This window comes from Lontra canadensis, unplaced genomic scaffold, assembly GCF_010015895.1.
Source record: "Lontra canadensis isolate GAN:19392208 unplaced genomic scaffold, GSC_riverotter_1.0 scaffold27, whole genome shotgun sequence".
NCBI lineage: Eukaryota > Metazoa > Chordata > Mammalia > Carnivora > Mustelidae > Lontra > Lontra canadensis.
Genome location: NW_022631021.1, coordinates 700,469 through 710,576, shown reverse-complemented (window position 1 = coordinate 710,576; position 10,108 = coordinate 700,469). Strand labels below are relative to the sequence as shown.

The window sequence follows — 10,108 nt, the reverse complement described above, 5'->3', positions numbered from 1 at the left end:
CATTGAGTCTGTGTTGGGGGCGATCAGGAGTCAGAGAGGAAGAAGGCTTTCCTTGTGCTGAATGAGTTGACTTGGAATACAATGATCGAAGAACTGAGATTTTTAGAAGTTAAGGAAAGCAGGGGTTTGTCCTGGATTAGAACAGCTAATACTTTGAGCCTGATTTATAGTGTTAGTGCACTCCACACGCCAAATCTTAATTACTTGGGCCCTTAAGGCAAAGATGTCTGATTAAAATCATTTTTACAAAGTGGGAGACTAAGGCACAAAGCTGGTCCACCCGCCTAAGCCGGTGCAGCTCACAGTAAGGGATGGAACTCGCAAAAGTCCCGGTTCTCTGACCCCTGGCCCATGCTGATCCCCACCCCTTCTCTGCTCAGGAACACTGGCTAGAGGCCAGACCTTGAGTTCTGTCTTTATTTAATTGTTGGGAAGCAGGAAGCCAGAAGCTGGGGGTTTCTAAATTCAGTTCCAAGGACCTTGGATTAACACCAAAATAATTCCCTTCCTGGCGACTCACTCTCGGAAAAGCACCTTAGGGGGGACAAAGAATGATCTTGGTTTGATCAAGCAAGGCTATTTGTTTACCTTTAGCCTCTGCGATCTGAAAGTTGAGCTCCTCCCCAAATGCCAAACAGCCCTAGTTCTGGCCATCGCTTCCCACTCCCCCTGGAGTGGACTGACTCCCATCCGCACTTCTGAAATTAGAGCTGGAGGTGAAAGCTTAGCAGAGCTTTGAGTTTCAATGCCTTTCTTCTTTCTTGGGTTTTAACTGCTTTTTCTGGCCTCCGGGAATCCTTTGGAAGTTAATAAAATTTACTACATCAAAGGGCTGCGTGGCCATTACCCAATTAAAACCTCACAGCACTCCTGCAGCAGGTAAGCATTATTAACCCCATTTTACAGATGGGGATACTGAGGTTAATTGGTTTGCCCCTGGCTCCTGAGGAAATGAGTAGCCCAGCTGGCAGTGGGGAGGTTGGGGGGAGTTGTCTCTGCCAAAATCCGTTTTCCAAAGCACCTTGATTTCTTCAAGATTTTCTTTTTCCTTTAGGAAACGGATTTCTTACCAGCAGCCCTGAGGATGAGGAATTTCCCCAAAGCAGGCTCCTACCTTCCACCCAGAGAGGTGCCATAAAAATAGATGAAAGCTAAGAGTTCAGTGCAGTAATTTAGGAAACAATTTGGGCCTTTCAGAAATTAATGTTATTTAAAGATGCAGATTCATTCACCCCAGTGGCCTCCTGGGAGTGCTTCCTGAACCATCTGGTTCAATCAGCTCATTTTCTTTCCCCTAATCCTCCTGGCTCTCCTGTGTGTATGTACAGCGAAGGTTCCTGGGGAACTCACAGCATGAATAAAAAGCAAAGACCTTTCTCTTTCAACCAGCCACCTCTCCTCTTTTCCAAACAGCATTAAATTCCTAATCCTGTTTATTCTTAATGGGGGGGGGTATAAAATTCAGGTTCCAACAGACAATGAGGAGATCTGTGGAGGCCTCCTCCCCAGGGCTCCTATCCTCCCAGTCTGGGTCCAGCCGGGAAGGTTGGGGGATTTTTACCCCATTTGCTGAGAGGACCCTACAAAACCTGGTGGTGTTTGGGGATACATTTGCCCAGGCCTGCTGAAGGAGGAAGGAAAAAAAAAAATTGTTTTTGGTCTGGTTAAAGCTATCCATGAGCCACAGGGAAGATTTCAAAGAGTCAGGTGAGAGTTTTCAAAAGAAGGGTTTCAGCACGGTCCCAAGGATGTAAGTCCCTTCTTGCTGTTCAAGTCCAATTATAATCCACAAAGGCGGGATGCTCTGTTTACATAAATAATTACCAGGTTCTGGAGAGCCAGACGTGTTACAGCACACAGGAGGCAAGCCCATAAATTACATTGGGGAATTAGGGTCAGAGTGATCTTATCTCTGTAAATCCGGCCAAATTCCGGCAAGCTAAAGGCCCATCCGATTGACTGAGCCTTGGGAGGCTCAGGCTACAGAATCCAGGGAGCTGGGGATGGGGCTACCCACGCCCACCCTCACCCCACCTCCCTTTACTGCTTCTCCCTGTGCAAGTTTGCCGGCTGGCTCCGAGAGCTACGGGGTGGCAGGAAGAAGAATTGCCCTAACTTGCTCTTTGCCCAGCCTGCAAGGGAGGAAGGCAGGAGAGGGGTGTAGGCACCTCGTTTCTATCCTTTCTTTTTCCTCCTGGACCACACAGGCTCTTGCTCCTAAAACAACAGGCACGGTACAGGAGTGGTGATGGGAAACAGCAACAGAACAGAGCTTCTCCGGACCTTTCCCTCCTGCAGAGGCCAGACCTGCATGTTTGCCTTCATTCAATAGAGATGAATTGAGTACCCCCCTACCCCCCACTCCCCAGGTGCCACGGCACAGCGCAGGGAGGAGGGCTCAGGTTCCAAGACCAGAATACTTGATTTGAATTCTCGCTCTGCTCACCACCCTGGGGAAGTGACCTGACTCTCCTGGCCTCAGCTTCCTTATCTGGAAAGCAGGGTAGCAATAGCACCATTCCCAGAGAGTGAAACGAGGATTACCGGAAGTCATTCCTAAAGCGCTCTTAGAACAACTATGGGCACAGAGTAAGTACTCAGTGTGTGTTGGTTGTTGCTAGTACTAATCCTGTGCTAGACACATGTGGGTCTTGGGTCCCAAGGTGGTCACGAGCTGATTGAGAAGGACGTTCCCACGTAAACACAAAAGAGATGACAAGGAGTATTGTTGATAAGCTCCAAAGTGAATGGAAAAGAATTCAGTTCTAAGGAGCAGGCAGAGGGCAAGATTGTGTGGCAGGAGAAGGCTTCTCAGAGGAAGGAAGGCTTAAGCTGGGCTTGAAAGATGTGCAAGATTTGGCTGGACCACAGAAAGGCGTGAGAGATCAGGAGAGAGCTCCAGGCAAGGGGCTAGAGCTCCAAGAATCCACAAGAATTAAGCTAGAAGTAAAGCATTTTGCAACTCTGATGCTTTCAAGACCACAAGCCAAACCTCTTCAATTAACATTTCCAAATCAAAATGTTGGTCTTCTTATAGAGAAAGAAATATTGATTTGGGTTAATTTCATCTGACCAAACAATGTTACAAAGTAAGGGCAACCGAGCTTATTGTGAAAAGACCAGAAGAGGCATAGATCTATTATAAATAGAGCTCCAATTTTTTTGGCATATTTATTTATTTTTTTAATATTATTTTATTTTTTCAGTGTTCCAAGATTCATTGTTTATGCACCACACCCAGTGCTCCATGCAACATGTGCCCTCCTTAGTACCCACCACCAGGGTCACTTATTCCCCCACCTCCTCACCTCCAAAACCCTCAGTTTGTTTCTCAGAGTCTACAGTCTCTCATGGTTCATCTCTCGCTCCAGTTTCCCCCAATTCACTATTCCTTTCCTTCTCCTAATGTCCTCCATGTTATTCCTTATGCTCCACAAGTAAGTGAAACCATATGATAACTGACTCTCTGCTTGGCTTATTTTATTCAGCATCATCTCCTCCAGTCCCGTCCATGTTGCTACAAAAGTTGGGTATTCATCCTTTCTGATGGAGGCATAATACTCCATAGTGTATATGGACCACATCTTCCTTATCCATTCATCTGTTGAAGGGCATCCTGGTTCTTTCCACAGTTTGGCGACCGTGGCCATTGCTGCTATGAACATTGGGGTACAGATGGCCCTTCTTTTCACTACATCTGTATCTTTGGGGTAAATGCCCAGTAGTGTAATTGCAGGGTCATCGAGTAGCTCTATTTTTAATTTCTTAAGGAATCTCAATTTACAAAAGGGGAGAACAGGTATATCTGACAGAGATATTACTGAAATAAAATCATGCTGGTTGGTGAGGTAAAAAGTATTCTATCCAGAAAGTGTTCCACTCGCTCAATCATTCTTTGAATGTGTATCGAGAGTTTACTGTGTGCCAGGCATTCAGGAAAACTCTGGTAGTGTCAGTAAACATGGATTCTGCTATATGTGTGTTGACCTCATGTCATTTTTCTGTATGTTAGGAAATGATCTAAAATAAATGAAAGCAGGTCCCCATGAAGCAAGCATTTAAAAAACATTGCTATATATAGTGTGTTTCTAAAATTTTTAATGCCTTCATGCAATTTCATAAATGAATTTGGTCTTCATCTGAGTAAGAATTGCAAAAATTTGTTACGGGACATTAAAAAAACCTTACCCAATCCCCAACAACTGAATTTCTAAACAAATTTTCCTTGACTATCACTGCTTACAAAAATGAATTCATTCTAGAAGCTGTCAGTGAATGAGTCAATCACATGCCCAGCACCACTGGAGTTATGACAAAGGATAAGAAAGGATTTTTTGCTTCAGAACAACACCAAGCAACAGGGATTGGATTTATTCTCCTTCTTGGAACAACCAACCGACAGACAAAACATATAAAACAATGGTTTTCAAACTCTATCAGGCAATAAAGGACAGTTATTGAGAGACAGGAAAACAAAGTAAGCCCTGAGCGCCCAGGCTTACTGTCTTATGAGGGTTTCCAAGCTGCAGCATGGGAAGAGAATATAGGTGGAGCTCAGCAAATTCTCTGAGTTGAGAATTCTCTGGGTCTGGGGCAGAGCTAAAAGTCTGGGGAGAATAAGGTGGCTAGAATTTGCAGGACAGAGTACTAAAAAGGAGAAAGCTGCGAAGAGATCTGGGAATCTGGAGAGGGTCTCCCTCAGGTGTTCAGCACGATAGACCTGTGAGTGGGAGAAAACTACGCCAAGCTGGAGAAAGAACCATCTGGAAGGATTAGAGAATAATGCTAGGTGTTCACACAGAGCTGGGAACAGAGTCTGTTCCCCCCCAGCCAGACTGGAAAACTGTATCATTCATGGAGCATTGGGTAGAACACTCAATGGGTATTGTGTCAACAGTAGGGAATGATTAGCCCTCTACTAAACACTGCTGTGATCCTACCTAATAGCTCTTAAAAGTAAGACTGAAGGGATCAAGCTGTTTCTAAGCAATCTAATTGACTCCCATGACAAAGTACAAGAATATTTACAGAAATATCAAAATATCCAGCACCCAACATGGTAGAATTCACAATGTCTGGAATGTAAACAAAGACTACTAGGCATGAATGCAAAATATGACTCATAGTGAGAAAAAGAAATCAATCAAAATTGACCTGTACTGGGGCATCTGGGTGGCTCAGTCAGTTAGGCAGCCCACTCTTGGTTCTGGCTCACGTCATGATCTCCTGGGTCATGAGATCGAGCCCCATTTCTGACTCCATGCTAGGTGGGGAGTTGGCTTGAAATTTCTCTCCCTCTTCTCCAACCCCTGCTTGTGTGTGCCCACTTTCTCCCTAAGTCAAATAAATAAATCTTAAAAAAAAAAAAAAATTGACCTGAACTGACACAGAGGTTATAATTAGCAGCCCAGGATGTGAAACCAGCTGTTATGACTGTATTCCATATGTTCAAAAACATGTATGATTTTAATAAGACACAAATCAAAGTTTTGGGGATAGAAACTGCAATAAGGGAGATGCTCAAGATTCAAAGCAGATCAGACTTGGCAGAAGAATATTTTAGTGAACAGGAAGACATAACAAGAGAAACTATTCAAAATTATACAGGGGGGGAAAGGTTTAAAAAATGAAGAAAGCATCAGTACACTAATGGGGCAACTTCAAAAAGCCCAGTATATACATAATTGGAGGCCCTAGGGGGGAAGGGTTGGAATACAGGAAAATTATTTGAAGAAATAATGGCCAAATTTTTTTTCCAAATTTGATAAAAACTGTAAGCTCACAGATCCAAGAAGCTCTATGAATACAAGAAACCCAGGTTCAAGAAACCCAAAGGGAACTACACCAACGCGCATGTAACTCAATTGCTCAATCCCTTTGGTGAAGAGAACATTTTAGAAGCAGCTTAGAAGCTTAGAAGCAGAAAAGACATACAGAAGAACAAATGGAAGGATAGCTGCAAATTTCTCACTGGAAACAGTGCAAGTGAGAAGCCAGGGAAGTGAAATAGTTTAAGTACCAAAAGGAAAAAAGAAACCTCTCAGTCTAAATCTTTTTTTTTTTTAAGATTTTATTTATTTATTTGATGGACAGAGATCACAAGTAGGCAGAGAGGCAGGCAGAGAGAGAGAGAGAGAGGAGGAAGCAGGCTCCCCGCTGAGCAGAGAGCCCAACTCGGGGCTCAATCCCAGGACCCTGAGATCATGACCTGAGCCAAAGGCAGAGGCTCAACCCACTGAGCCACCCAGGCGCCCCTCAGTCTGAATCTTATACCTAGCCAAAATATCTTCAAAAATGAAGGTTCCCTAAGATCTCTTCAGACAGAATTCATCACCAGCAGAGCTATACTCTTAAGAAAGAGTATAGTTCTCAGTCTCTCTCTCAGTCTCTCTGTCCTTCAGGCAGGAGGAAGATGATACCAGATAGAAACATGGGTTTCCCCTAAAGAATGAAAGGCTCTGGCAAGCTTATCTACACAAGGAAATACACACACACACACACACACACACACACACACACATTTTAACTGTGGTGCATATCTTTCAGAGGTAACTATTTAAACAAATGAATGTGCTTTATTACACATGTATGAGTGAAAAGGTATGACAACAAAAGCATAAAGGCCAGGAGGGGAGAAATGGATATATACCATAGTCAAGTTCTTATACTATATGTGAAGTGGAATCCTAACAAAAGCAGATGGTGTGAAGATATACCATGAACCCTAAAGCAGCCAATGAAATAACAAAACAGAATTAGAGCTACTAAGGCCAACAAAGGAAATAAAACAGAATCATAAAAAATATGCAGTTGAAAAGAAGGCAGAGAAAGAGAAATAAAGGAACCAAAAAGTGAACAAATTTAAAAGAAACAAGATGATAGACTTAAATTTAACCATACCAATAACCACATTAAAATCAAGTGGTCTCAACTGTACAGTTTCACTATAGGTAAATTAATGGAAATAGAAATAGAAAGTAGAATGCAGCTTGCCTGGGGTTGGGGGAGGGGAAAACGAGGACTTACTGCTTATGGGTAACGAGTTTTCAGTTTTGCAAGATGAAAAGGTCCTGGAGAGTGTTTGCCTGACAATATGACACTGTTAACACTACTGAACTGTGTACTTAAAATGGTTAAGATGTCAAATTCTGTGATGTGTATTTTGCCACAATTAAAACCAAACCAAATTAAAAAAAAAAAAATCCCTGTATTTCTCTGAGTTGAAAAAAAAAAAAAGGCCCAAACGTTTTAATTAAAAGGCAGAGATCATCAGATTGGATAAGAAAGCAAGGCCAAATTATATGGTGCTTATAAGAAACACACTTTCTTTCTTTATTTATTTTTAATCACAAATGTGTCTGTATTTTTATATTTTGATATTTGCATTTCAATAGTCATACTCCCTTGGCAATGCAATATATTATTATTTTAAATATTTCAAAAAGATGGTTCTAAGCAGGGATCCTTTGTCTTCTCCAGATACTAAGGGTATCTCCACCCAGGAAGAGTTTGGAAGTCCTGCCCTAAGCCTCACCTCATCCCTCAGCTGGCCTTTTCTTGGATGCTTCATTTCCATATCCACTCATAACAGATGTTCTGAGCGTCTGCTGTGTCCCAGATGTGCTCGAGTCACTAGCAACACAGATACATGTGTCTATAAGGTCCCTGCCCTGCCAGGGTCCCACCCATGGCCACTTAACCCAGTGCTGGAAAGGTAAAGTTATGGGGCTCAAAAAGCTTACACTGGGGAGAATACCCTGTCCAAGGACAAGGAATTACCTTGTCCAAATTACCTTTACCAAGCGGGACTTCCTGGGGAAATGAGTTTAGCAGTACAAGACAGAGGGAAGAAGGGGGAGTTGCCTCAGCCAAGTGGCCAGGTGGATCAGCATATGCAAATGTCTTTGGTGGAGGAGCCCTCAGGCAGGCCTGGGTTATAGTTCAGTGACAGAAGGGGTCAGTGGGCATCCAGGGGCAGGGCAGAGCAGCAGGACCTTGCACATCTTGTCAGGGGCTTGGATTTTCACCATTGGAGCTAAGGGGAACATCCAAAGCAGGGAGAAGAATGGGGGCTGCCATCAGATCAAGAGAGTCCTATCTACCTTTTGAAATGATCACTATAGTAACAAGCAAGTAGAAGGGACTGGAGAGAGTAAGAGAGAAAGCAGGGAGATGAGTCAGGGGCTGTTGTAGGTAAAGCAGTCTGCATGAAATTATTTTGAGCTGAAAATAGGCTTTTTCCTGAACTCCTTTATATAAAAGCAAGGTCCCCCGAAATAACTCAATTGTCCTAAACCCCTTCCCTAGGAGCGACTAAGGAAATAAACCCAGACACTATCACAAAACTACCAATAATACTTCTCATCTATTCTCCTGTGACCCCATTTATCTCCTCTAAAAGTCGTTTTCTTTCCTTGTAAGTATGCTCTCCTCCTCTGCTTCTCTTACTAAGTTGGTAATAAGCTCCCAAATTCTAACTGCCTAGTACTCGAATAAAAATCTGTCTTTTCTCTTGCTAGTCTGTCTTTTGTCAATTTAATTCACAGGTCCCGGTTACTGAACCTAAAAGGGTAGAGGAAGAGTTTTCCATTCTGCCCTGACGTAGGTATCTGGGAGATAAATGGTCTCAAGTAGGGACAGAGTGTTGGAGATGAAGAAAAGTAGATGGGTTCAAGACAGCCTTTAAGAGATCATTGAGGTCAAGAGCATGGATTAGAGAGACAGCCTGCCTGGGTTTATAATCCTGCCTCCACCACTGTGAGACATAAGCTGGATGACCTTGGGCAAAGGAAACACACTTTTTTTTTTTTTTCTGTAATAATTGCCAGTTTTATTCCTCTGGCTAAGAGATCCAGAGGTAACTTGAAGTTTATATTTTTTTAATAGTTCTTCCATCAAGATTTTAGTTGCCCCCATTGCCCTTATAAGCTGGTTGCAAATTATTTAACTCTTACTTATAAAACTTTCATTCTTTGTGTGTGTGACATGTGTTCATGAAAAAACACATATAAGCAAAAAGAAAAAAGCTCATGCCACACAGAAATAAACAGTTACATTTTTGATATATGTTTGTATGTGTAACACACATGAACTCAAATTTGGGATTTAATCCTATGTATGTGAGCTGATACTCAATATATCGCTTTGTAACCTGTTATGATTTACTTTATAATATACAAAGAATATATTTTCATGCAAATGTGAGAAACTTTCCAATTGGAGAATGGGTCAAAATACAAAATTCAGTGAGATGGTAGTAACAAGGAAGCTACCTAAAACAAAATTCCACCAGATGATTAAAGTAAAGCGAAGGTCAAAGATACATCAGAAAACACTAACAGAAAGAAAGAAGAGGCCAGATTTTAAAATCAGACAAAAAAATAATTCAAGGCCTAAATCACACAGGGTAAGGACAGCTGTGTGAATGTTTTTGCTTCCGAGCATCACAAACTTGTTTCTTACTCTTCTTATCTCTTCCCTAAGCCTTTCCAACTCATCTACTCCTCTTACCATTTCTTCAGGGGCCAAATGCCTCACAGGAGTGTCCTCTTTAAACCCCTGGCCAGCCTGGGTCAGCCCTCTTCTAAGATTTCCTTCTGCTTCCCAGCTTACATCTTCTTTGGAAGGTTGAGAGTTTCCTTCCGCCTCCTGTGGGACATCTTCCGAATGGAGGTCTGCCCTTTGGCATGCTCTGTGGTTTGCCTTCATTTTCTTCTCAAGATTTTTGCATGTTGAGTATTTTTCTGTTTTTTCTTTTGAATAAATTAATCCTGAAAGGATCCAGGGCACTTTCTCCTTCCCTACCAATATGGAGCTGCTACAGGGAAACAGGCCGTAGACTATAAAGACTTCTGCACATGTCCAAAAAACACACTTTAAATATAAAGACACAGATGTGTCAAAAAGTAGAAGGGTGAAAAAAGGTGTACCATGCTAACACTAATAAGAAGAAAGATGGACTTGGGAATGTATGGTACAGTACGGTGACTATAGTTAGTACTGTACTGTATATTTGAAAGTTGTTTATAGAGTAGATCTTAAAAGTTCTCAACATAAGGGACACCTGAATGGCTCAGTTGGTTGAGCATCCAACTCTTGATTTTGGCTC

The 10,108-nt window shown here is 42.4% G+C and overlaps 1 pseudogene; it reads right to left on the bottom strand.

Moving 5' to 3' along the window:
- Positions 1-9,385: 9,385 nt before the first annotated feature.
- LOC116871586 lies at positions 9,386-9,730 on the bottom strand (annotated as a pseudogene).
- Between the last annotated feature and the right edge of the window lie 378 nt (positions 9,731-10,108).